General features: G+C 52.7%; 1 protein-coding gene across 5 annotated transcripts in view; it reads left to right on the top strand.

Annotated features, from left to right (window-relative positions):
- Positions 1-27,264, top strand: part of CASZ1 (castor zinc finger 1) — a 274,581-nt gene that overhangs the window by 107,779 nt on the left and 139,538 nt on the right. For 4 of the 5 annotated variants that reach the window (XM_039386353.1, XM_039386350.1, XM_039386352.1 and 1 more), the window contains exon 3: positions 7,463-7,606. The exons of the other annotated variant lie outside the window; for it this stretch is intronic. The gene's annotated coding sequence lies outside the window, so the exon portion shown is untranslated. The remainder of the gene's footprint in view (positions 1-7,462; positions 7,607-27,264) is intronic. 5 annotated transcript variants of the gene reach the window in all.

Below are 27,264 nucleotides of genomic sequence, written 5' to 3'. Positions count from 1 at the left end.
CTCTCCTACGCTGAGGGGTCAGTGCTCCTCTCTCCAGGGTTCATTGAGCACAGGAGCTAATTCTTGATGTGGTTTGTGGTCAGGGACCTTTGGCTCCAGGTAAGAGAAGTGCCAGGATTGACTCATCCCACTGTTAGTGTGGCAGACTTGAAGTCAAACCAGACAAAGAGAGTTCTGGCTTCTTGCTGGCTCTGGCCAGCTCTGATTTTGAGGATGATCCTGGAACTTTGTTCCAGTGGCCTCTCTGTGCCCATTCAGTTTTTCTGGGTTGTACCACACAATGCTCTGTGCTCTGTGCAGGAGTTGGCCTGGTAAGGCTTTGTCCTCTGCTCCCTTCCCTGCCCGTGTTCCCCCAGAGTGGGTGAAGTCCCGCACCCTGAAATGCCGTCAGCACGCTTTGCTTCCACAGCTGGCACTGGGGAATAATGGATGTTACCCCTTTGAAAAGAGCTGCAGTTCAGAGCACTCTTCCATCTCCCAGAGGTAGCAGGAGAGTCCTGGAGCAGACACTGGGGAGCTGGGTGGCTGTAAAATCCCTTCTCCCCTTTGTTCCTGGGTTGTTTTCTGTCAGTCAGGCCAGCAGCCAGTGCTCCTGAGGAATTCTCTGTTTTCTTTTCAAAGATTGAGAAGAATGCAGCCAGGATCCCTCTCCAGCCACCCGCAAGACAAACATCCCCCCCCAAATGCTGGCCTGCATCTGGACACGGGGTCCTGCACGGCACAGCCCTCACAGCCCCGCTGCTGTGACTGACCTGGGGGGACACCCCTTGTCCCCTCACCGCACCCCTGCCACCACCACCACCACCAGCCTCCCTTCTGCGGGTCAGAGCGAGCCCCCAGGGCGTGCTCTGTGCCTTTGGGACCTGTGCTGTGGGTGCCCTGTACCCCCTGTGTGAGCAGAGTCCCTCTGCCTGCCCCAGCAGCTGTGCGTGGGGTGTGCCAGCACAGCTGGGAGTGCTGCAGGGGCAGCTCTGCCTCTGCCGACCTGGGGGAGCCACCGGGGCTCCGGGCGGGCGTGGGACACCGCATGGATCCGCTGTGGCCTGTCAGACACACCCGGCCCTGCTCCAGGGTGAGCGCTGCCCCTTCCTGCGGGACATTTCGGTGCCGGGGGACGGGACCAGCGTTGCGAGGGCTGAACCACAGTGGCGTGTACGTGTTTCACTTCCTTGCAGATCTCTGCTGATTTCACAAGCCGTCCACAAAGCTTTGGCTTCACCTGGGCAAATGCAAAAGGTGGTGGTTTCCATGGCTCCACGGCCTCGCTCGGGCGACACACCCTTTTTGTGTAAGCTGGCTCCCTGGAGTCGATTGTTTTTTGGCAAACAGCTTCATAAACTCCTCCAACAATTAAACTGGAGGGAAAAAAATAACCAAACCAAACACAACAAACCCCGTGCATTATGGAGTGAGGCAGCAAACAGGTTGGAGCAACTCCCCCACCAGCTCCATCCCCACCAGCTCCGTCCCCCCAAGCCCCTGGAGCTGGGCAGGGAGAGCAGCCCCAGCTGCACTTGCTGGCCTTGGTTTGGGAGGTGCCTGGGCTGCCCCAACCCACCGAGCTGCAGTGAGCTAACAAACATGAAGGAAAAGGTCATGTTATTCACTTTTATTTTTTCAAAGCTGCAAACATCCCTCTCTCTGGGAGGGGAGGCTGCACAGATGCCAGCTCTGATTAATTTAAATATTTACCAATCCCATTTTTTTTTTAATTGTGTATGTTTGTGCTCTGTTTGTGTCCCATAAAATACCTGGTGTTTTGGGCGTACCCCGTTTGCAGGGTGCATGAGATCACACTGAAAAAATGCAGTGAAAAACATTTTCATGCCACGACACATCAAATAGGATTTTGAATTAAGATGAAGATTTTTTCCCTCTTTTTTATCTCTGAAGTTTAGGTGAAAGGGTTTTCTTTTTCTATTTCTTTTTCAAATTCTTTTATTTAACTAGGAAGAAAAGTTGTTGTGGAAATCCTCTAAAAGTCACTTTTGCCTTATCTCACCATGTCAAACACCGAAGGCAACTGTTGGTGCTGGTCAGAGCCCCCACTGGAGTGTGTTTCTGTGCTGGTTCTGGGTGGTGGTGTGTTCCAGGGGAGGAATCCAGAGTTTGGAAGGCAGAGCCAGCTCCAAGCTCCTGGTGAGCGTCGGCAGCTCCGCTCCCTTCCCTGCCCGTCACTGCTCTGTCTGTCAGACTTGCTCTGGGGCAGGTGCTGTCTTTGCTGTCTGTGTGTCCCTGGCACAGGGGGCTCGTCTCTCTCAGAGCTGCTGCTGTTACACAGACTGAGCTTTCCAGGGGAGTGACCCTTTGGTGAGTGCCCCAGCACCCCTGGGCACACAGGCTCGTGGGTTTGTGTGCCCCAGGGCTGAGCACAGTACAGGAGCCAGTCTGGGCACTGTTTTCTCCTCCTTGGTATGGGATTTCTGTATGCTTTTGGCCATGGAGACTTGTACTCCCCTGGGAGGGAAGTTTTCTTTGTGGGTTCAAGCAATGAAAGCACTACTGGCATTCACCCCACCTCCTTTTAATTGCTTTCCATGCCCATTGGGTCATAATCTGATCCCAGCTACATCTGGGAAAGTACAGAGCTGTTCCTTGGAAAAATGGAGCATATCCAAAGAGAGTAGTGCTGCTGGGATCAGGATCCAGCCACCTCCTCGCTGTGGTGTGGCTGGTGAGCCAGGCAGGGTTTGGCCCAGAGTCGTCAAGGCTGTCAGAGGGGCAGGGCAGGACGTGTGTACGTGTGTGTCTGACGGAGGGGGACTGGCACTGCTGGAATATGAATCCTGTGGTCCTACTCTGCCATGGGGAGAGAAAAGAGAAAGGGAAAAAGAGAAGGGCAAAAATCAAGGTGGGTGTGCAGGGAGGGCAGCAGTTGTCTCATCTGAGCCATTAGCCAGAATTTGAAATTGGACCTGTTACTTTTGAGGAATGTAGGGCAGTGGAGGAGAGATGTTGTGTGAATGTGCACGCGGCTCTTGCCTCAGTGTCCCAGGAAAATGCCAGAGCGTAGGATGGCAGGAGTAGTAATTACCCCACAGCTTCAGCTCCCCCACTGCACTCTTTGATCACTTATTACTTTTCTATTCCTTCTGCTTCTTGCTGTAATTGTTACAAAATCTCTCTGCTTTGGGAGGGGTCCAGGACTCCAGGGCCCAATTGCATCTGCCCTGATTCAGAAAGTGGGTCATGCTGCTTGGTCTGGGAAGAAGATACTCATCTTGCTTAGCATGATATTTATTAGGAGATAGGGAAGGGAATGCAACCGCGCTGTTGCCTAGAAAATTGCTCTGGGGGGATAGCAAAGGACTTGTGAGGGCAGAGCATGGAAAGTTCTTGCGCACCCAGTGCCTGCTGAAGCCGTGCCACGTTCCCTGTGCCTGTATCGCTGCTTCCCTCACCTCGGGACGTGGTGTGGATAGATGGCAGGATGACAGTGGGACTGGGGACGAGGAAGGGATTTGTAGCCGCTCACTCAACAGCAGCCAGGCAGCAACAGGCTCTTTACCTTCCTTGGACTAGAGACTGGTGGGAGTGGAGGGAGAGGAAAACCAGCTCTGGTTTCTTCATTAAGATGTGCTGTTTTCACAGTCAACCAAACCTGGTTGGGGTTCAAGTGACCAGCACCCCCTCCAAATACATGACACAGTGCCCTGGAAGGCAAGAGCTCTGCTGAGAAGAGCAATTAGAAAGCCTTGATCCAAAGCCTGGCGTGATTTACTCTGTGCTGGCTCTGTCACTAGAGGACAGAGAGAAGGAAGCTCAGTGCAGTGGGCCCAGTTGCTGCAGAGGGTCTCCCAGCAGGGACTCTGCCAGGACCGCCTGACTGGCAGGGGGTGGGAGGGCGCAGCTGATCCTGCCAGGCTGGCTGGGCCTGTGCCGCTGCTTGCTGTGAAATCACCCTCGGGATTATCCAAAGGAAGAACTGGCAACTCCAGTAACTTGGAGGGCCGGATCCTCGACTCGTTTAAATTGGCATGACTTCACTGAAGCCACCGAAACTGCACTGATTTTACACCAGGTGAGAGTCTGGTCCAGAATCTTCTGAAAGATGAAGACAAAGAGGGCAAGAAAAGTGGGTTTGATAGAGTCCACTTATAAGCCTGGGGGCTCCTGGGTTGTCCTGAGTGGGTCAGCAGGTCATTTCCAAATGTCCTGGACAGCTTGGAAGGGCTCTGAATTCTTGTGGCCGTGGGAATACCAAAGCACAGCCTCCTCAGGAGGCATCTCTGCCTGCACTGTGGAGAGCTTGTTGGCAGGGTTTGGTGAGAGCATCCAGTGTCACCCTGCCAGTGTTTCCTGCTCTTGGCTTTCTAGTGGCAGCATGATGAGAGGGGTCGAGACAGAGTGAAGCCCCTCACCTGTTGATCTGGCCTGTTGTGAACCCTGCCTGTTTTCATGGGTGCTCTAAACCTGGCCCACCTTTTCCTGTCCAGGAACGCCACTCGTCTCCCCTGCGGCGTGTGGCGCCGCTGGCAGAGGCAGACCGGCGGCTGTGGCTTCAGCCTCACACCGCTGCCACCACAAGTTTTAATTTCACCGAGCCTGTGGCATGGTGGGAGGAGAGTTCCCACTTCAGGGAAGCAGAGGAGCCAGTGTCCATGTCCCAAAAGATGGCTCCACGGGGCGACGTTAAGCACGTGCCTCCAGAAGTTGTTGGTTCCCGGTGTGTCAGGCCGGTTGTTTTTTCAGCTCTTCACCTCGTTCTTGGGTGGGGGTGTTACGGGATGTACTTAAGAAGATGTGTTGTCCCGTGTTTCTAGAGGTTGTTTGCTGGAACAACAGGCTTTTGGGACCTGCAGGGATGCACAGAATTCCCTCCAGCCCCTGGCACACACTCACATCCGGGGTGGATCTGGATAGAGTTTTAGCAACTCCCAGTGAAGCAGCTCCAGGCCGGAAGTGAAGAAGGGATAAAATATCCAGCTGAAACTCCTGTAGGATGTAATTACCTGAGCTGGAAGCTGGCCAGGACAGCAGGTATCACGCATCATCTGCTGGTGGTACCAGAAGCACCCAGTGCTGTGGGAGGGGTGGTCAGGGCCGAGGAGTGACGTTGGTGCGAGGATGGCACCGCTCCCGGGAGGTGCCTCTGTGGGCACTCGGCATAACGGCTTTTGAAGTCACTTGGTGTTTGTTTCCATGGCTGTTCTGTGCACGTACCATGGTGCCTGTACAATGCTCTTGGGAAACTACAGCCCGTGGATGGATGGCCCTGTCCTGACGTTCGTTCAAATGCTCCCTACTTTTCCATTTAAAAGAAAAGAGGAAAAAAGCCTAAACAAAAAAAAATGAGGGGAAAAAAAAACCAAAACAAAACAAAGGAAATTGACTTCCCAAAAATTACACTAAGCTAACATTTGAGGCCTGGCACAAATCCATCACAGCCAGGAAACTCAGAATTAACCAGTGCACTCCCATGACTGCCGGGAGGGGCTGCACTCTGACAGTGCAGGGTGAAGCTTTAGGACTTGGGGACTTGGGGGTGAAAGTGCTCAGTGTGTCTCTGAAGTGCAGCAGAAGGTGTTTTCATGCACACCCTTGCGTGCACAAATGCAGCACTAGATGCTTTGTGCTTCAGGGAGAGGGTTAACTGCAGGCTCCCGGTGCTCAGATCTGACAGGTGATACCAGCACCTGGCCAGGGTTCCCTCACCAGGACTTTCCCCTGGGCTCTGTGTTGGTGATGCAGCAGGGACCTGCAGGCTGCTGCTGAGGAAGCTTGGGAATTTACACCTAACCCAGGTTGCAAGTGAGGACAAAGTTGACTCTTCATTCCCACTCGCACATGACGCAGCATCCCATAAATCAGTGTGAGTGACGGCCGTGGTTCAGCTCAGGTGAGAGGGGAAGGGAGGGGAGCGCAGGTCAGGGCGGGGGGCAGCGCTGGGCTGTGGGAGCAGGTCACAGGAAGAGGCTTCCAGCGGGAATTGTGGCTGGAGTGATGGGTCAGAGGTGGCCTGAGCTGGCAGGGCGGGATGGAGGGAGCCTTGTAAAACACCTGCTGCTCGCCTTGGGCCGATGCTGTCGGTGCTGAGGGTTTGCCACGGCTCGTTCCACTCACCAGTTTGGGAAAAGAATGGAGTGGGCTCCTGTACCTGCAGCTGCCGAGGCTGGAGCGGAGGGCGGGACAGAGGGCCGGCCGTGCCCCTGCTGTCCCTGCAGTGTCCCGCTGCCACCCTGCCTTTGCCGTGAATTCTCACACTTTGGGGTACTGCAGACAGCAGACTGCATGTCAGAGCATTGATAGTATCTCATTTCGGAGGCTGGGGGAGGTCGGGATGTGTTAAGGCTGAAAATATTTACAGGTTTTGAAGTTGAAACGCAAACAGGAAAAGCCCTTTAAAAAGTGAGTGTAGTGGATATTCAAAACAGGGATTGCCATGGAAACGCCACAATATTTGCTTAAATTGACACAAAGGTTGCTGGTTGCAGGGTTCTGACTTCTTTGGCTCCATTTTCTTTGGCCCGGCACCTATCACAAATTGATCTCAACAACCCTCTTTTGTTTCGCTTCTTTTATTTTTGTCTGATGGAAATTAAAAAAAACCACCACCACCAAAACCCTCCAGTCTACAAATCCTACCTCACAGAAGAGTCTGAAGCTTCTGAGCTTCTCTCAAAGGTTGGAGCTAGGACGTTTTTAAATTTTGTAAGTAAGGTAAAAGTTCTTGTTATTTAAATCTGTGCATTTATTCATTTCCTCCAATGCAGGAAATGGAAGGGAATTGTCTTAACTGCTAGGGAGAGCGGGGAGAAGCGTGAAACCTGTTGCAGAGGTAGCAGTGTGCATCCAAGGAGCACAGGACTTTTGCTGTCCAGCTCTTGGGCCAAAGTTTGAGAGATTTAGTTGTAATTCCCAATTCTGCCTCAGATTTGCCAAGTGACCTTTGACAAGTCACTTAATTACCGTGGGCCTCACTAAACTGGAAATAATAATTCTTCTTTGTCTCGTCTGGTTGCGTGTGTACCGCCTTTGGGGCAGGGGAGTGGGGTTTGGTGTGGGGGTGTCCCAGGCTGCCGGTGGAGCTCTGTGCTGTCAGATCCCCCAAAGCAGGGATGGCAGCCTGGGCTCACGTGGGCAGGAGCGCTCAGCTGCCTATGGGGGGAAGCTCTTTGCTGTAAGTGGCTTAGTACTGTAGGCTGCTTCTGCCTCTGATTGACCTGGATTTTTTTCTGGGGAAAGTTGGGAGTGCGTGGCCCACTGGATGGTCCCCGGGGTGGTTTGTACCTTGGCGCTGGAGCCGCGAGTGCCACGCGCGGCAGAGCAGGACATGGGGCCGCGCCGTGTCCGTCGGGCCGGGCAGTGCCGGGCCCTGCTGGCCCGGGGTGTGTGACCGAGGGCTGAGGGCTGTGGGTGGCTGTGGCATCTCAGCCCGGCGTCACTGCCTGTGCTCGTGATTCACCTGGGCTCCGGGACTGCTCGGTAGGGAATATTCATTTCCTTTTGGAACTCTCCTCAGGGCAAAGAGACTTCACCAAGTGAAGGGAGGCCATCAAATTCACACTGTCTTCATCTGAGACCACCTCCAAAACAAAGAACCTGACTTCTCTCCTTGCTTTGTACACTGGAATGGACCTTGAAGCCTGTGACTTCTCAGTGCAAGGTACTGGCTTTTGTTCTGTGATCAAACTGCTCTGAAGTAGGACTGGAGTGAGTGATTTTGGCTCTCCAGAGCCTTCATTCCAGTTCCTGGGAAATCTCTAGCCTGTGAAGATGGAAGAGCCGCTGAAAGTCAGTGTTTTGGGTGGTAAATGCATGGTGGGGTGTTGGTTTGTCTTGAGCTGGCTTACAAATAGGACTGGGTTTACCCCTGCCCTCGCTGCCCATCTCTGCACAGACACCCAGCTGACACAGCAGAGCCCTGGTCTGAGCAGCTCCCTCTCTTCGCCTCCTTCTTCCTAATGAGCTGCTGCGCAGTATTAACAATTAGCTAAGTAGTTTGCATGGGAGTCCCCTGGGTAAGTATTGTGTGGGGACAGTTTCTGATTGACTTGTTTCACAAATGAAGAGTTTGAGGATGTCTGTGGTCACGGTGGGTAACTCCGAGAGGTTGAGGGGGTGGGACTCTGTGTTTCTAAAAGCTGTTTTACTTTCTTCACTGCTTGGCTGCCGTCACAGCTTCTCTGCAAATAAAGGTATGACACAACAGTGGGATAATATATTTCTTCTCAATGGATTGGGGATTTGGGAGGTACCTGGTGGCCCTGCTGTGCTGCTGCAGGCGGAAGGTGCTGAGGCTCCTCGCTGTGTCTGGGCTTTGGGTGACATTACATCTGCTCTGTAGGGTAGAGGTTTTGTCAGGGGGTGTTTCCATACTCTGCTGGCACCATTTAATGCCGATGATGCCTGAATGAAGATTAGCAACTGAAGTGCCTGAGGGGATTGTGTATCACCCTGTTCCTCTGTTTTTTGCTGCTGTGCCATAACTGGTACCTGGGCAAAGCGGTGTATCCAGAGCTGTTGTGAGTCACAGGTACAGCTGAGACCTGAGCTGGAAGGATCCAGTGGAGGGACTATATTGGCTTAGCAAGAGGGGAGATGAGAAAAGTCACAGGGCTAAGAAGTTGGTCTGGGGCTCCAGCTCTCCCAGGCCATCCCTGGCTGTGTGTGGCACGGGGGAATTTATTTGTGTTCTGAGTGCCCTCCCTTAAGGAGCAACAGCCGTGATCCTCTAAGGCTCAGCAGGGCTTAGTTCTTGCCACGTGTTCAGAGCCTACAGACCTGAGTGCTTTCAGTAAACCTGCCAGTAAATGCAGTGTGCTTCAGGATGGGATAGGGGTGAACTCTGCCTTCCCACACCTTCCTAGTGCTGAAACTCCTCCAGGGTCTGGCATGCTTTATTTGGAAAGCCTGGTTTTGAACTGTTAATGTAGGGAACTCTGGCCTTTATCCCTGTGTGAGCTGTTCTGTTGCCCGTGTCCCCTTTTAGAGCAGTGGCACGTGCCTTCCCAGGCCTCCAGAGGCAAGAGAGCTTCCCAAATTGGAGCTCTGCCCAAGGGAATAGGGTAAACGAACATGAAGAGCCTTGAGGTTTTACCAAATAAGATACAAATGCTCAAGTTTGACTGCAGCAGGTGAATTTTCCACCAAATATCCTTATGTGCCTCTCCAGAGAGGGCCAACATCCAGGGGGAAAAACTCTGCTGGGGAAGCTGCCTCATAGGTTCTGGGTCAATTTTTCCATCAGAGGGAACTTTTCCTGTGACCCCTGTCACAGGTTTCTGCTGGTGTAGCTCCTGGTATTGAAAGCCCTGCATGTCCATCTGACCCAGACCTGGGATGAGCAGAACCCCCGAGACAAGAAGGTAAGAGGAGGAGACTGATAAATCAGGAATTCTTTGAGTTCTGAAGTGAACCTTAAGGTTCAGATTCTTGCAGATCAATTATCCTTTTCTGTGTTTGCCTTCTCCTCCCAGTACCGGGTGCATTGCTGAGGGTCCTTCAGGGGCTGTTTCCTGAGGGACAGAAGCTCATTAGAGACAATAGAAATATTTCCCTGGACTCCAGCTGTGTTCTGAGGTCCCCCTAGTTCTACAAACATCACTCCAGTGAAGGAGATGCATTTAGCCTTTCAGGCATGTGGCTTTGTGATCGCTCATGCTCTGGACTAGAAATCCCTGTGTTCCAGTCTTCAGCCCTGCAGCAAGTTGTATGGCTTCTACTTTCAAAACAAGCTCAATTTACTTTGGGCTACAGAGGCTGTTTGCACGTTCTCCAGAGCCCATCCCTAGGCTGTGATTGCTGTTTCACTCTGTTTATAAGCACAAGCTGGCTGTTTAGTCCTGGAGCTATAAGGGTTGGAGGGAGCTTTCTTGTTCGGTTGGTGAAGGGAAGCCTTTTATGCAGGGGAAAAAGCTAAAAAAAAAGGTGAGAAAGGGATTAGAAATATTTGCTTTGTCTGTGTTTAAATGTGCAAAATATTTCTCCCTATTTCAATGCTGAAGAAAAGCTAAATTTGGGGGTTAGCTTGGGCTGGTGGAGTTATTTTTGCTGGGGTCCTTGGGTTCACTGCATGGCACAGCTGTGAAGGGAGCGAGGTGGGAACGTTGCCTTCCAGAGAAGTGCAGCCGGGCCAGCCCAGCCAGCCCGAGCTGGGGAATATGAAACAGCCTTGCAAAATCCTTGTGGAAATTTACCCGCCTGTGTATGAAATCAGCTTGCCTGCCTTTGCCAGGAGGAGTTTAACTTGCCCATTAAAATATACATCTATTTATGTATTACTTGTTCTGTGAGAGAAAATTTTCCCAGGCAGTTACAAAACTCAGTCTAGACTGTAACGTGTGGCATCTGGTGGTAACACGCCATATACATATATCTGAATACAGTATCTCCTGTATCACCCTGCTGGGGAGTTACCAGCACAGATCCGCAGTGTAGAGAGGCCCTTCCGTTCGCCCGGGATAAACGCCTGGCCTGGTTCCTGCCTGCACTGGTCTGAGTGGGGCTCTGCCCTGCTCCTTCCATCCAGATAAAGCCAGGCAGGCATTTCCACGCTGCCTGTCCTGACCTGTGGCCCCACGGTCCATGTTGGCTGGAGGCAAGAGTTCCCGGGCAGGGCTCTTCCAGCAGGGCTGGGTTGAGGAGAGGGAAGATGTTAAAAGCCTGTCTGGGATAAGAGCAGGGTTGTCACATCCATCTGCTCAGGCCCTGACGAGCAGCTGATCCATATTGTTAACATATTGCCTGCCATATGGGCTAGCTCAGCTCTCCAGGAACGCTTGGGAGACCTGACCTCTAGTGTGACAAGATGTGAGCATGAAGGACGGGTTGACAACAGCCCTTGGGTCTCGGAGTGTGAAACCGTGTTCCAGCCACTTCCGCTGCCTTCCCTGCGCTCCCTCCCTGAGCCGTGCCGGCTCTGCCTGCCTCGCTCCCTCTCTCCTCTCTCGCTGAGGGTTTTTTCCTCCCTCCCCTGTTTTCCGCATCCCTGGTCTGCGCTGGATCAATGACCTTCACTCATAACCAGACTGGACAGTTCTGACTCCCTCCCCCGGGCCTTCGATCAGATGTTTGGTTGGCGGCTGTGGAAAGCTGAATGGGGGGAAGTCAAAGGAGGGGAGAGAGGATCATGTGCTTGGCAGCCCTTATAGCTGTCCTTCCCATATCTGGTCTGGGAATGGGACTGCAGCCTGATCCACTAAGGTCCTTGGCACCTCCTGCTCCCTTGGACAGATGCAGATGCTCAGAGAACCTCGTGGTGGAGAGGGAAGTTCAGCAATGGGATCTGGGCAGGTTGAAAGAGCTCAGAAGGGCCCTGATGCCAGAGTTCGAGGAGGAAACACTTACAAGGCTCTTGAGAGATGTGGAATGATTTAGTTTCAAACTCAGAGTGGAGGAGGAGGAGAGGCTGGAAGAGATAGGACTGGTCCAGGCCTTCATGGGTTCAGACCTTGCTTCCTCTGCCACCTTCAGTCATTCTGACTTCATGGTGTCCTCAGTCTCCTGGAGCCCTGCTGACAGAGTTGGCCTTCTCCTTCCTAAGGCTTCTGTCTTTGCACTTGAACTTTATGGAGGTTAAATCCTGGTGCTATTAAACAAGCCCCAGTTTTGCTGTAAACCTCAGCAGAGTCAGGATTTCAGCCTTAGCTCCTCAGAAGGGGATTGGGATGTTTCCCAATCTCTTTTACCCATCAGCTCTGTCAGACCTGCAGGCGTGACTTATTTGTCTTTTAGTCCCCCCAAGTAAGGGTTGCCTTTTCTTTAACATTCCTGTCCTGTAAAAGTCAATATCCTCAAAAAGCTGAGATTTTGCCCTGCTGCTCTTCATAAATGTTTTAGACCAATAGAGGTGCTTTTATCTCTCCTTCCCCATAGTCCTGCAATTGCACTGAGCATTAATAGTGTTTATTTGTAGAGAGGAGCCCACTGAGATATTGCAAAATAAAACACAGTGATGAGTCGTGGTTTATTTACTCAAGCTTCACTGATGTAACAAACCTGATTTTATGTTAATAATGACTCAGAAGCAGAGTTGGGAGGAGAAGCCAGATCTCCTGATTCCTTTAACCATCTGACAGTATTTCTTCCCATCCTTCCTAGATCCAGCAGCAGTTCTCTCAGCTGGGACTCAGGCAGCAGTTCTGTGGCACCCCGATGAAAGACTGGCTGAAAGAAACTAATAATAGTGCTCTGCCAGTTTGCAGGGTTCCATTAAACATTTAGGAACTTGTTCAGCTCTGGTAGGCACTGTACTTGGGGCCGTCTGTCTGTCCCTCAGGCAGCTGTCCAGCCAGCAGGGACGCTGACCCGCGGAGTTCCTCAAGGAAAACCGGCTGGAAAGCACTTGGAGCAATCAGTGCTAAGTATGCACATGAGTGTTCGAGGGAAATGCATGTTCAAAATGCAGTTCTTAGAAATATGTTGATAAAAACAAAAAATGTGAGAAATGAACAAATAGTGTAAAGTGAATGGGGTCTGTTCTCTGATGTCTTCTGCTGGGGGCTCATTCCAGAGCTGGTGCTCAGCCCCTGGGCAGTGCTGGAGGTGAGCCTTATCTCACTACTTGAGTTGAATATGGGAAGGCTGTTTTAGCATATTGCCTCTGACAAATTATGTATTAATGCTGGGGCTTTTTTTTGTTATTACTGCAGTTATATATTAACCATTAAGAGCCACAGGTAAACCATCTGCTGATGTAAAGCACCAGGGCTGCATTTCCCGTCAGCAGAACTATCCTGATCTTTGCCAGGGCAGTTTATGATCTGTCCCAGTGTCTTTCTTGTGATTCTTGCTGAGTTCGTGTAAGCTGTACATTAATAGAACATACAAGAGAAAAGGGGAGAGGACAAACTAAGGTGAGTTTGAAAGTAAAATGAGCAAACAATATTGCTAGCCTTGTCCTTTCAGAAGTCAAAAGCTACTCCCCTCCTCCCTCCAATTATAAGACTTAATAATACCGGGGTTTCTATGGTTCAGGATGCACACAGATCACATTTCAGGTTGCTGTGCCCTGCAAGTGCGAGAGCACAGGGAGCAGAGGGAGGGATAGCACTAAACACACATTGTTGTACAAAACAAAATTCTTATGTAACTTGCAAGATCTCAGACTTTAAGAAAAACACAAAGCATTGCAAGGTTGACAAGAGTTGGCACATGGGAGCAATTCCTGCTTGATTACCGTGTCCCTGAAGTATGCTGACCTAGAGAACAGCCCACTCAGGAGCCTGGTTGCCATCCTCCCTTGCCAGGGCTAGTTACAACAGGAGCTGGAATCGAAAGCCGGGAATGTTTTGGTTGACTTGTTTTACCCAGGGCTGTTTGACAGTGGAGCAGTGCAGGTCCTACCTGAGCTGGGAGGATATGGCGTGGGGCAGAGGGGGGTTGTCCTCTCTGATACCCATCTTTGAGGAAATGGGAACTGGGCATCCTCAATCCCTGAAACAGGAGTAAAGGTAGATGGTGAGAAGAGCTGCTTGGTGTCTTGTGCTGTAGCAGCACTGCTGCCTGCCCTGCTTGTTCCTCAAGGCAGCTGGGCTCTGGCTTTCCCCTCAAGGGGCTCCTTCCTTTGCCCATGAGACTGTTGTATCCCTGGTTTTCCCAGCCTGGAGGGAGCTACTGGACCGTGAGGGGTGCTTCCCTGCCTCTCCCTGACTTCCCAGCACTCCTGAACTGGGGGTGACCAGCCAGGGGGAACGGGCAGTTATTCTCCCCTGGAACCAGATACACAAGCAGGGCCTGAACAAGGAACAGGGACCATTCCAGGAGCATTTGGAAAGCACTGAGTTCCCAGGCTTTTGGCCCAGACTTTGAAAATCTAGACAATGTTCCCCTGTCAGAGCTGCCTCTCGCTCCTTTCCCAGCTGCAAAGAAAGGTGAAGGTGCTTCCCAGGACCCCACCAAATCAGTCACCTCCCGACTTCCTTGCTCTTTGATCCCTGCCACACTGGCTGTCCTACCAGTATCCTCTTCTACCCACTTCTTCCTCGTTCCCCTGTGCCACTTTCTGTGGATTTACCAGAAAGGAGAGGAGATTTTTCTTCCCCTTGTTTGCTTCACTCCATTACTCCCATCTGTTCATCCAGGCCCTTAGTCCCTTTGTTTTTCAGAGTCGTGTGGATTTGGGCTCAGTTTACTCTCTGGGATGCTCTTCTGGACAATGGTGGTGTGGGAAGGAGGTCTGGTTCACAGGCCAGCACAAGGGGTGGGGGAAATGTGCCTCTTCAAATTAATCAGAATTTTCTCCTCCAGAAATGCTAATGGGGGAAAAGCAATTAAAGCAGCCTGTTTTTTATTAAGTAATCTGTGTTAAGAGCTTGTAATGAAGTTTAGTGCCGTTGTGACTCGATATTTCAGCTTCATCGGTTTGAGTCAAAACAATCCAAAGTGGGAAGGGAGCGAGGAGGGAGCTGCTCCCAGCTCTGGTCGAGCTGACTCTTGTTCCAGCTCACTCTTTCAGGCTTTCCAGTCAGTGTGAGACCACTCACTCTTTATCCTGCCCAGGATAAGACAGGGAGTTTTAAAACCTGCACACACAAACTGGATGGCTTCTCCTGGTTTAAAATCTCCGTACGGGGAAGGCCGTGGGCCCTTGGAACAGCCCCCTGTCTCTGGGGGTACTGCAAACACCAGGCTTTCACAGGGAGCAGTGAGTGCACAAGGGACAGCAGAAGGGAGGTGGCAGTGAGGAGTGGTGAGACCCTCCATCCGAGTGCTGCGTGCCTCTGAGCAGGTTCACAAAGCTTTTCCAACATCTGGAGAAGTTTTAGCTGCCACAGGGCGAGGATGGGGACGGTGCCATTCCTGTCCTTGGCACCTCCAGGGCTGTGCTCGCCCTGCTCTGAGCAACACAGCCCTGTGACCAGGGCGCCAGACTGGGGGGGTTGTGAGCACCTGTGGAAGCTGCCCATCTCCTCCTCTCCTTCCTCCCACCTCGGGGGAAGGCAAGGGAAAAAAGGGACAATGTCCCTTTAAACAACTCCATGCCAAGCCTCTGCCGTCCTGTTTTATCTGAAGTCCAACCGCATGTTGTTCCAGGGCCGATCCGCTTTAGCTAATTAATAATCTGACAGGAGCCACCCAAGGGATTAGCTGCTGAGACGAGCTAGACCAAACCCCCAGCAAATGAGCCCCGCGCTCCCCGGGGACTCGGAGGTGACTTTGGGGGGCAGGGGGCTGCACCACACGCAGGAGGGTGTCGAGGCCCTGCAGGGGATTTATGGCATCTGGGAGGGTGAAGGGGGAGGTGAGGGGTTACAATTTATGAGATGTAAACTAATAAATCAGTTAGTTGAGGAGGGGAAAGGGGGAAGCACCAAATTAAAAGATAACGTCTTAAAGGAACAGTGTAAATTGTGGCAGAGGACACCAGGAGGGTTCCCAGTGCAGACCAGTTGTAGCTTCCTCTGCACTGGCTGCCTGGGAGAGAAGAAGAGGGAGACTGCAAAGTGGAAGAGAAAAGGGTGTTGGTGGGGACTGGGAGGAGGAGAGATGCATCTTTGTGCAGTTCATGCAGACAGATGATGGGTTGGCTTTTGTGGCAGAGGCAGCAACATGAAGGAGGGCATGAGGCCGTAACACAGGGGCTGTGGTGACTCTGGCCTGGGAGGGGTCAGTGGGTAAGGGGGGCTTGGTCATCCTCTGCACTTAGTTCTTCCATTCCACGAGGCTTTCAGCCTTGTAGGGAACTCTTTGGTTCCCTCCTTGTTAAATGGGATTAATGGAGAGGGTCACTCGGAGCAAGATGAACTGCTATCAGGAGAGCTGTCTCAAGACAGAGTGTGATATTTTTTTTTTGCCAAATTTGCTTCTTCACTGACTCTTCCAGTGGTGGTGAGGTTTGGAGTTTGCTCCTGAGGCAAGTGCTTGGCTTTGTTCTGGAGACTTATAGAAGTCTGGGACTTCCTGGCGATGAAGGTCCATTTCAGATTCTCTTCTGATTCCAGAAGCTGCTGTGCCTGCTGGGCAGGGCAGTGGCCTTGGGCAGAGGTTTTCCCCGGCTCTTCCACTGACCAGTCCCAAAGCTGGTTTGCCTTTCCATACCATTCTCTTCTGGCACCGTGAAACCTCTCTTGGCCCACGGTTCTTCCTGAGAGTGTGCCCAGGCCTCAGCTCTCTCTAGGGGTTGCTCTAATGCAAATGGTAATGCAAGATGGGATTTCCAAAAGCCTTCTTAGGGATATTTGTAATCCCTGCCCCATGACAGTGCTAGCTAGACACAAGCTAATGGAGAGGGACCTGTGCGAGCCCTCTCTGCAGACCCAGAGCAAACCTCTGAGCCCTTGCCAAAGGCCAAGCTTTTGGGGTTGTTTCCTGCGAGGGCAGGAGACTCCTTTAGTTCCTCCATCCCCACCTGGCCTGCAGCAGACCCAGAGTAGCACATTCCCTTCCCTGTCCAGGGCTGGGAGCGGGGCAGTGGCCGTGGAGTGGCCAGAGGTCCCAGGAGCAGGGCGAGCTCCTCCTGCCCCACCCCACCCCACCCCGCAGCACCTCACGGCCTGGAGCCATCCTGAGCCCCTGCAGCCAGCCCAGAGTGAGCCACAGGCAGCTCTGAGGTGCTCTGGGAACGCCTCTTTGCTGAAGGGTCTTGGGATCCTGTGGGAGCTGCCCTGGGGGAGCGTAGCCCAGAGCCTGCAGATCGCTCTTCCGGTGGGGCAACTGCATTAAGCAAACACAACTCATCTGACTTCTTCTACTTATTTCCATCTAGAGAGCTGCCTTGCAGCTTGCAGGGTCCTCCACAGAGACATGTTGGGCCAGGCTGGCTTCTCGTTGTGATCTCAAAAGGCAGGGAGTGGAGAGGGAGCAGTGCTGTACCCTGCTGGAGCTGAACTGCGATCCTGAGCCGCCTTCCTGGTGGGCACCAGCTTGGGCCTGGGCTGCTGGAGCGGGCTGGAAACCTCCTGGCAGTGCTGCACCATGCCATGCCATGCCATGCCATGCTGTGCCATCCCTCCCAACCCTGCCGTGCTCAGGCAGTGCTGTGGGAGTGTGTGGGGAAGCTGTTCCGGAGCCGGGCTGGCAGTCGCGCCGTCGCAGCCTCGCGCACACCCAGCCGTGGTTTGGCCTCCCTCCTGCAAAGCTGCCAGTGGCCCACGCTGCTCCTGACCAACATCATTAGTGCGGGTATTTATATTTCATTAACAACATTAAGCCAAAATGGTATTAAAAACAACACCAATGATAAATAGCTTATTAATAAACAGGGAACGGGCTGCACCACGCGCACATTCAATCCCTTCCTAAACGTGTCTCTACCACTAAAACCAGCCATTTAACTCCTGCTGTCCTGGAGAAATTTGAAGGATGCTTTGGGGATGGGTGGGAATCAGATGAAAGCAGGGGTGGGGGCACACAGTGTTATGCAGCTTGGTTCTTCCTAAGGCAGCTGACTGGGGTGGGAAGAAGGTGTACGTCTCTCAAAGTACCACTGTATTTCCACTACTGGGTGGGATGTGTTGGTTTCTGTGTTTCTAGTGTACTTCTGATTGTGTTAAAACAGCAGTAGTGTAGACAGCATGAAACAAAAAAGCAGAGAGATTTAAGATCCAAGTGAGTGTCTGCCTTTGATTTTACCATCCTCTGTGCTGTTTCCCCTACACACTTTCACAGACTAAGAAGTCTGTGCCCCTGGCTCGGGCAGGACCATCCACAACAGCCACCAGCACAGAATCGCTTGGTTGCACCAAGGCCAGTCTCTCCCAGTGATGTCTGAGGACAGCCAGCCCTGTCCTCATTCCTCCCTGTGTGTTTATTCTAGGGATTAAGAATGTTAAAAATGTGGCTTTTCTTGTAAGCTTGTCAATCAGTTTATTATTTTTATTTTTTGTTTTTTTGTTTGCCCCCAACTCCTTATTCTGTGAAATGACTTCCCATGCTCCTGCCCCACCCTAAGTACAAAGGCTCTTTTATTGCTCTTCCTGCTCTTTCTTTCAGCAGTAAATTAATTACCTCAGAAACTTGGATGACTTTGGAGTTGGAGGCCCCCTCAAACCACCTCTGGGTTTCTCAGACGAGAGGTTCCCCTCTCCAAACACAGCTCAGGCACTTTCCCAGCAGGGAGGACGTGGTGCAGGGCTGTGCCTCCCTTCCTCACACTCACACAAGCTGCTGCCTCCTTTGCATCCAGACACACTGCCCTGCTCCTGGGGCACGTGGGTCCCCCTGCTCTCCCACACCCAGTGCATGGTCAGCAGCACGTGCAGCCAGAGGCAGCAGGGCAGCGGCGAGTCCTGGGCACCCTCCTGTCCCCCAGTGCTTTGATGCAGCTCCCAAAAACTGGGCAGTTCTCCAGTTGGTCACGCTCATCTGTGTTCCTCTGACTGTATGTACCTTGCTGGCTTAGGCTGCAGTGGTTGCAGGGTTTAGGCAGTAACTCTGTGGTCTCCCTGCTGTGGACTCGTGCTCTCCTCCCAGCTTTCACCATGAGGAACGAGCCCTCTTCTACAACCTGGCCGTGTCTGATCTCACCTGTGCACAGGGCAGCACTACACACCATTTTCTGCACTCCTGTTCCTCAGCATAGTGCTGGTCCTGAATGTAGGATCTGAGGTGCAGCTGGAATCTTCCTGCCTCCTCCTCTCCTCATCCCAAGGTCCTTCTGATACAGGCTGGGCACAGGTTGGACAGGAAGGGAGCACAAAAAGATGGCAGAGCTGGCTGGAGTCATCTCCATGACCTGTGTCTTGTACACGGTGGAGAGCAACCAGAACCAGACCACCAGAAAGGGTGTGTTATCATCTGTTTGCACACCAGCATGGGCAGTATCGTGGATTGGATGTCTCCTGGTCAGCTGAACTGTCCTGGCAGAGGCAGGTAGGAGAGGAAACTCAGCAGAACCTGCCTGTTCCCACTCAGCCGACTGTGGCAGGGTCTGTCCCTTACTCACATGAGCATTAAGATACTCAGATATTCAGAGCAGGGAGGGGAGGGGGAGAGAAGGGAAAGAAACCAGGCATCAAGATAATCATGATTTCCCTAGAGCCGTGTAGGGAACTCAGAGGCTGATATCCAGCAGCATCTCTTCCGTCTCACTCTTACCACAGCATCAAGGATAAACAAAAAAAGCCTGGTGCTGCTTACCTTCCCTGGTCCCCAGCCCTCATCCTGGGGCATCCCTGCCCACAGGGAGCTTGGCAGAGCAGGGGCAGGGTCAAGAGGGAGAATTGGCTGTACTCACACCCTTTCTTCTGGGGGCTTGGAAGGGCTCAGAGAGTGGGAGATGCAGCCTGGGAGTTGGCCATAGCACTGAGGGAACATCTTGTCTGGGGATGGACAGAGGACAGAGGGGACACAGCAGCCTGGGAGCCACTTAACTGTAGGCAATAGAGGTTCCTACACCCAGGAGAAAGAGGGAATGGGTCAGACAGAAATACCCTGCACAACTAGTAACCATGAGTTGGTGAGGGAAGGGGTTTCTGAGCCTTTGAGCTTTTCATCCCAAAGCCATTCCTGGAAATATCCCTGGGAGAACTTTGTTAAACTGTCAGCTGTCCTGGGAAGACCACCCCTGCCTGGTGACAGCTGGTGCCAGTAAGGATGGTGCCAAGGCTGCTTAGGACTGAAGGTGATTAGTCCTTCTCTATTACTGTGCTTCCTTTTCGTGCTTTTGGAGGGATCTCTGCTACACATGAATCACTGTTGCCTGGTGAGATCTCAGGCTTTCTCTCTTTGGAATAACCAAACAAGGATGTGAGGTCTTGAGTCCTGCTTTTCACCGTGGAGAAGAGTAGCCCTTGGATGAGGGACTCTTGGGTGGAAAGTAACATAAGTTTCCCCCACCTGCTGAGGCAGATGTGTCATAGGAAGTCATTCCATGCTCCTGGGAGGACCCTCTCTGCCAGTTTGGAAGGTTGTTGTGGAAGCTGTCTCACATCAGCTCTGTGTCTGAGGGATGAGGGTTGGGAGCCGTGTCCTATTTCATACCCTGACAGTGTGAGAACAGGCAGACCCGGGCTGGTGCTCTGTGTCTCGAGGGTGGCTTCCCGTGGACATGGAGCCGTGCTGAGGGGGCGGCTGATCCCTACCCAGCTCCCAAACTACTGCTCCTGGTGCCCACCCCAGCAATTCTGCAAACTCCTCGAGCTGCCTGTTCCACTGCAGCTCTCTCTGTGGAGCGTCTTCCCTTGGAAGGAATTTTAATCAAACTTGACTGAGGAGTGCTGAAAAACATGAGGAAGTAATTACAAATATGAATTTACAGCCTCCTGGAGTACCTCCCTCTCCTTCTCTCTCTCTGCATAGCGCCTGTGTTTACCCTGTTTCCTGCCATTACCAGCCTCATTCCTCAAGCCCTCCTCCACTTCACTGCCTCTGCCCAAACCCCGTGGGTCAGATTTGTGACCCTCAGTGCTGCCTAAGAGAGAAGAGAAAAGGTAGAGCCAGTTCTGGGGAAGACTGTGGCCCTCACTTTCTTCTGCGAGGCAGCAACACACCAATGGGAGGACAGTCCCAGGAGGAAGTTGCAGGTTCCCTGAAGGAAATTGGCTGGAACAGCCTCCCCGATTGTCTGTGATTTCCCAGCTAGATAGGCCCCAGGGGAGGGGGTAGGCTGGAGCAGGGTGGAATCAGCCTGGAGATTAGGATGGGCTGGATGCTTCCTCCATAAAGGTGTTATTTTCTCATGTGTGCTATTCTTAGGGGTCTTTTTTGGACGTTTTCATGCCTGAAACTATTACTCTGGGAAGGCTCTGAGCTTGGATGATGCAGGATCCGTACCCAGCTCCTGGGGGTGGTCACATACTCCAGTGCCATTCACAGGTCATGTACAGGTGGCATTGGCTCTTGCTCCCTGACTCCAGGCTGTGTGTCGTTCCCCTTTAGTCCCACAAGTGCACAGGGTGAGTCTGTGTGTCGCCTGTAAGGAATGGAGAGCTTTCACCCCAGAGACTGTGAGCCCTTCACGGGAGGGAGAGCCAGGAGAATTGCGTGGGTGAGACTCCAAACCCAGTCCAGTTGCCTTGGGCAGGAATTAAGGGGCAAGGTGTGAACGGTGTGTGGGGGTAGCAGGAGAGCTAAATCACTCAGGCACTTCTTCTCTCCTCTTTACTTTGCTTTCTTAAAGCAGTAGAAGAAATGACTGGCAAGTTACTGGGCACTTGGGAATGTGGCTGTTCAGACAGTTGCCAGCCTGTGCAGGGATTAGGAAGAGCTCTGAATTTGTTGGAATTCAGCAGAAATAGGAAAATTTGTATGGATGATCCTGTAGCTCATTAAAGAACATGCTGCTTCTAACCTGTAGCTTTTTTTTTTTTTTTTTTCTCATTTTTGAGGCTCAGACCCTAGGGGCAATTTATTTTCCTTGGCACTAAAAGGGCCAGAGAGCCAAATGTCCCAACGCAAACAGGGAAAGCATTCCCTGCCTTTCTGTCAGGCACTGACAGGGGGTTGAAGAGAAGGCTCTGGAACCTCTGGGCTTACCAGGTGCCTGATTCAAATCTGAATTTCCCTGGCTGGGGCTCTCACCTTCTGGACAGTAAAAAGAAACCAACCCCAAATACTTCTCCCAAATCTGCTATCACAGAGGCTGCTACCATGGCCCTACCCTGGGCTGTTTGGTGATGAAGGAGAGAAGGGGGAGAAGCATAAGTACTCCCTCGGGATCCCCTCTTACACTCTCATTTTCCTGTAACCACTTTGTTTTTTTGGCTAATTAAAGACTCTGAGCAGTTTTCAGCCTGTGGGGTTTCTTTTATTTGGTTCCTCAGCAATTAACTTTTGTACTGAACAAAGTTTTGATTGAGCTGGGGCCCATGTCTTGGTTTAAAATTTCTCCATAGCTCTGTGAATCCATGCCCTTTCCTATCCCACCCGTGGCTCAGTGCCACCTTCTCTTCCTCCACTCAGAATTCCTCCCAGTGCTGTCCCTACCTCTGTGCTTCTTCTCCACCTTCACTCTCACCAAGCCCCTTCTTCTGCAGGGAAAAGGTGGACCCAGGAGCCTTTTTGCCCCATCTTCAGAGGGCCAAGAACCCTGCTTGTTCCAGGTTGCAGAGGCTTCCCTCTGTGCTGTGGTTTTCCCATGACAGAGTCCCAAGGGGCTGGGAAGAACCTGAGCTGCAGGACCAGCCTGTCTGTGAGCAGCTGTGCCCGTTCTGCTCCGGGGTCTCGGGGTGTTCGTGGGCTCAGTTCCCTCCTCACCTGGCACCTCAGCCCTTTCCCCAGCTCATCTGTCCCCTTCCTCACACTGAGAAGGGCCCTGGGCTCCTGTGTTCCCTTTGTGTCCATGGGGCTGAGGCTGCCCAGGTGGGAGGTTGGATGCCCACGTGCCTGAATCCCCTGGTCCAGGTTCCACCTGCACCAGGAACCCAGCAGTGCCTCTGTGTTAGCTGAGAGCCTGTGCCCTGCTCTCAGGGAGGCTGCCTGTCTTCACCTGCCAGGGATTCCACTTTGGGTGACCAAGGTCATAAACCTCCACACCCAGCTGGAGGCACCAGCCTCCCCTCCGGAAGGGCTGATCTCTCTCCAGCTCTTTGCCGACTGTCTTGGCACGGCCACAAGCACCTCCATCCCCCTCCCACACAGTGACAGGGTGCCCTTCTCCACTCGGCTTGGAAACTCTTTGCCCAGCCTTTATGGAGTCCTGCAACCCCCTGAGCTCCTGCCAGACATTTGCACACGGTAACAAGTGTTGGATGTGTTTGTTGTTCTGAGGGTTGGGGCTTTTTTCTGTTGTTGTTTTCCCCGAGAGCTGTTTCCTTTGCTGCTCTGGGGCGGTGTAGGCAGCTGTCCCTTTCAGTGAGGAGCGTCAGCACCAAAGTGCCGCCCCGTCCTGGGGCTGGTTTCACCCTCCTCACCCCCCCAGCCCGCTCCCTGTGGTGAGGGTGCCCACGCCGGGCGGGCGTGCACGAGCTTTGGCTTGCTGGGGGAGTGAGCGCGCCCACAGCGCCTGCACACACACGCCGGCCTGGCTGTGCTGGCACCGCCCTGCCCACTGCCCCTGGCATGGCTGGGCTGGGGGCATGTGTGTCCCTCTGCTTCCCAGCCAGCCAGCCAGCCAGCCAGCCATCCTTCCATCCATCTGTCCATCCTTCCATCCATCCATCCCTCCCTCCCTCCAGCCTCTCCTATGCCTGCTGCCCCTGGCATGGCTGGGCTGGGGGCATGTGTGTCCCTCTGCTCCCCCACCAACCAGCCAGCCTTCCATCATCCATCCATCCTTCCATCCTTCCATCCATCCATCCTTCCATCCATCCATCCATCTATCCATCCATCCCTCCATTCATCCCTCCAGCTTCTCCTGTGCCTGCTGCACCTGGCACAGCTGGGCTGTGGGTGTGTGTGTGTCCCTCTGCTTCCCATCCATCCATTCCTCCCTCCCACCCCTCCTGTGTCCGCTGCCTCTGGCACAGCTGGGCTGGGGGGCTGGTTGTGTCCTGTGTTTTCCATCCATCCATCCATCCATCCATCCATCCATCCATCCATCCATCCATCCTCTCCTGTGCCCACTGCCCTTGGCAGCAGCCGGGCCATGAGGTGTGTACCCCGTGCATCCTGTCCGTCCATCCGTCCGTCCTCGCCCTGTCCGTGCACACACACACGTGTTCCTGCACACACTGCACCAGGCACCCTTCACCCTGCACATCCAGCAGCAAGCAGGGATCTCGTACAAACTTTTTTCTTTGAGGGAAAATGACAGCTGTTTGCTTCCCCCCCGAAAAAGGCAGATGGAACACAAATTGAACCCCCCAACCTGCCCTGTGTGCATACACCAAACTTTCTGTCATCTGTAGGAAATACCCAGCCCTGTCCCCAAATGATGGAGGTCTGAGACAGTTGGAGTGCAGGAGGGAGAGAAACCGTGGTTTCCAAGGACTGATTAGATGGCATGCCAAGTGTATTAAATTTTGCAGACATTTTAACAGCAATATGCTAGATAGTTGGGTGTCCCCTGAGGCTGCTGGATTTTTTATATCCTTCACAGAAGGTCAAAGCCCTCTTCTGCCTGCCCCCCTCCCTCTCTCTCTGCTGTCTCTCTCTCTCATTCCGTGTCCCTTTCTCTCTGTGTCACCATCCCTCTTTCTCTCTTGCTCATATTTTTTTTGGTGCACTTTCTCCTTCTCTTTAGCTCTGTGCGTATAAAATAAAAGATCAGTCATTTGTGAGTTCCCCTGTGAGTGGAAACTCACACTCCCTGTGGTCTCCTCACACAGAGATGGGTATGCTGGGGCTTTCCCCTCTCTTTTTTGCACTTTGTTTTGGGGAAAATATGTTTTCCTCCCTTCACTCCCCAAACATCAGTGTTCTCCCCCCTTTTTTTATTTTTGTAGCAAAAAAAAAAAAAAAGGGCAGGAAAAGAATCCATCTGGCATATGAATAATTGAAATGGCTCAACTCTGTTCCTGTTGCTGTTGTTTGCTCTCAGTTCTTCCTCCCCCGCCCCAACCGTAGCATCCCCCCGGGGTCTGGGAGTCGGAGGTAAGGATGTCTTGGTTCCCTTGAGGGAGGTGGTGAGGGGGGTCAGCACGCAGCTCATCCCATTCCTCCAGAGCTCTGTCCTGAGGACAGCCTGTGGTTTGAGGGGCGCAGGGGCTGGACTGAGGGCTGCTCTTCCCAGTGTCCATGGGAGGCCTCTCCCGGCTGGCCCCAGGAGCCCTTCCCCAGGCGGCTCCCGGCGTTCGCCCCGCGGTGCCCCGGGCTCTCTGGCAGCCACACCGTGCCCCTCCTGAGGGGTGGCAGGTTTTGCTCTCCCTGCAGCATCCTGCTCTCTGCCTGCTCGCTCCGGTGCCTCGCAGACTTCCCGTCTGATCCCGCTCCCCGGCAGAGCGGAGCAGGATGGGGACCCGCTGTGCCGGCCCTCCCCGCGGGGATGTGCGGCTCTCTCCAGCTGCTCCGCACAGCCAGAGCCTTCCCGTGGCTCGGAGCGGGGATCCCGGCGCTCATCCCTGTCCCGCAGCACTCGGACACAGCTCCTGGAGCCGCTGTCAGGCAGCGCCGGCCTCCACCCTGCCCCTGTTGAGTGCTCAGAGCGAGCTGACGGGTTAAGCTCTTTGGGACGTGTGGACCAATCTCAAAAATAACCTCCCTCCCTCCCACGGAGGTTCTCCAGTGCGTGCTCGGGTTCTCCAGCTCGGCCCTGAAATGCCGGACCTGCTGCCTGCTCCATCCCCGGGTGCCTGAGCCAGCCGTGGGCCTGGCAGCCAGGGCACAGCTTGGGCTGTCTCTTTAAAACCATTTAGAGTAAAACCAAAGAACTTCAGTGCATTAATTCTGGATGAAGATGGGTCTCCAGATGACAGCCTGATCCATATCCTTCCCCACAAGGCAGCTTCCATTTTCCTCCTCCCCATCGCCTCCTGCCCACTCCCTCCTTCCCCTCTGTCCGTCTGTCTGTCTCTCATTTTCCCCACTCTCCTGAAAGGAAAAGCTGACATAAGGTGTTAAACCTTTAAATGTACACATGGAGCTCCTTTTTTCTGTAGTTAGTGGGCTGCCTCTGATGAGTTGTGTGTTTTGAAGCAGGTATTTGCTGTGTGTATCTGTGATTATACTTGGCAGGCGTCGGGTGTGCGTGGTGTGTTTTTGGGGGATGTTTGTGTATTGTTGGGGAGGAGTTTATATTTAGGCTCTGTTTTTTGTGGTTTGGGGAGGTAATGTATGTATGGCTGAGATGTGTGTGTTTATCAAGCTGTTTGTGTGTGTTTTTATTCTGTCTTGGTGTTTGTTGTGTGGGCATATGTCTCTGCAGTGTGTATGTATGTAGATTTGTGTATGTATTTCCTTGTGTGAGGCCAGTGTAGGAGTTTGGGCTTGAGTCATAAGGATTTTGTGTGTGTTTTAGGATACACACTCTGTGTATTAGTATGAGTTTTGTATGTAGTGTTTGTGATGTTTGCTAATTTCATTAATTCTGATCTTTGGAGGGATGGGCTTTGGTGAGTCTTGAGTGTGTTTGGAACGTGTTTTTCATGAATGTGAATTTACAGAATTACAAGGACAGCACTGAAAAGATGTTAGAAAAGCGATCGAGGGAAAGAAGCCTGCTGGAAAATTCAGAGGTGAAAGTGTCTCATTAGTAACATTTAGAGTGGGAGGTGTTCAGGGCCAGGAGAATTCCTACAAACTGAGAGAGAATGTCTTCCTTTTTAAAAAAAATCTTCATTTAAATAATCCTGGAAAAATCAGAAAAAGCAAAAATATTTCAGATGGCATTCAAATCAAGTTCAGTATATATATGTAGATACACAGGTCTTTTTTTTATAAAGACTCCTACACATGATCTCGAGTTACATGTAAAATATTTGGTAACCCAGCACTTGGTACAAATAATTAGATATTTATATCTAATAAAACTGGTTTGATGGGGAAATCACTCTCTTCTGTGCAGATTTCCATTTGAAGGCAAGTTTCGGTGCTTCTGTTTGTTTTTTCTGACAGCAAAACCTGGGGTTTGGCACCGACAAAACATATTCCCTGTAAATATCTAAATATCTGTTCTCTGCCATAAACATTGAGAGATGTGCCCAATCATGTCAGAGGAGCCTATTTATGCACTTTGTGCTTTCATGTTGCTCGCAGGGAGCTTTGTGGGGAGGAGAAAGGCGCAGCAAACTCTGCGCCGAGGGGGCGATCGCTGTCCCTGGGTGAAGCAGCAGCGTCTGTCACACAGGGTGTCACGGGGGGCTCAGGGGCACACCCCACTCCATGAGCCCCTTCAGAGGCAGCCACAGGCCCTGGGCAAACGCCAGAGGTGGGCAGAGAGCTCCGGGTGTGCCAGGGGCTGCACCCCCAGGACGTGGAGCATCCGGCGTCACTGCAGCCGGCCCTGTGCAAGGCGGGCCATCAGCTCCTCTGCCGTGGCTCCTGGAGCTGATGGGTCCCTGGTGGGCTTGTTACCATCCTGGTTAGAGAAGGAAATTGGGGTTATTTGTACCGCCAGGTGAGTGGCCACCTCGGCTGGGCAGCGGGATCCCTGTGGGCAGAGCAGGCACTCAGCTGGCACAGCGAGCACGGGACGGGCTGCCTTCCCCTGGCCTCATCCAGGAGAAGTGTGGCATGCAGCCCGTGGCCTCTCTGTGTATTGATCACTGCTAACACAGTTGTCACTGGGCAGGGCCCTGCTCTGGGCAGCCAGAAGGGCGTTCAGCGAGGGGCTCCCGCTCCGTGCGGGGACGGGGTTCTCACCCGTGCCCGAGCTGTGTAAATCCCTGAGTAACAGTACCACTATCCTGGGGGGGAGGCTTTGATCTTGATTTACTCTAGTGTTGCTGCAAAAAGACTCTGGCCCACTGCCTTGTGGAGGAGGTAAAATTACCACAGATAAAACCCAGTCAGCAGAGTGGAGTCTGGCTGCTTTTGTTCTCTGCTCAGGCCTTGTGGCACTGGGTG

This window comes from Pipra filicauda, unplaced genomic scaffold (assembly GCF_003945595.2).
Source record: "Pipra filicauda isolate LSUMZ 115617 unplaced genomic scaffold, ASM394559v2 scaffold47_size6085603_pilon, whole genome shotgun sequence".
Lineage (NCBI taxonomy): Eukaryota > Metazoa > Chordata > Aves > Passeriformes > Pipridae > Pipra > Pipra filicauda.
The sequence above is the reverse complement of the archived record's forward strand: the minus strand, read 5'-3'. Positions and strand labels throughout refer to the sequence as shown.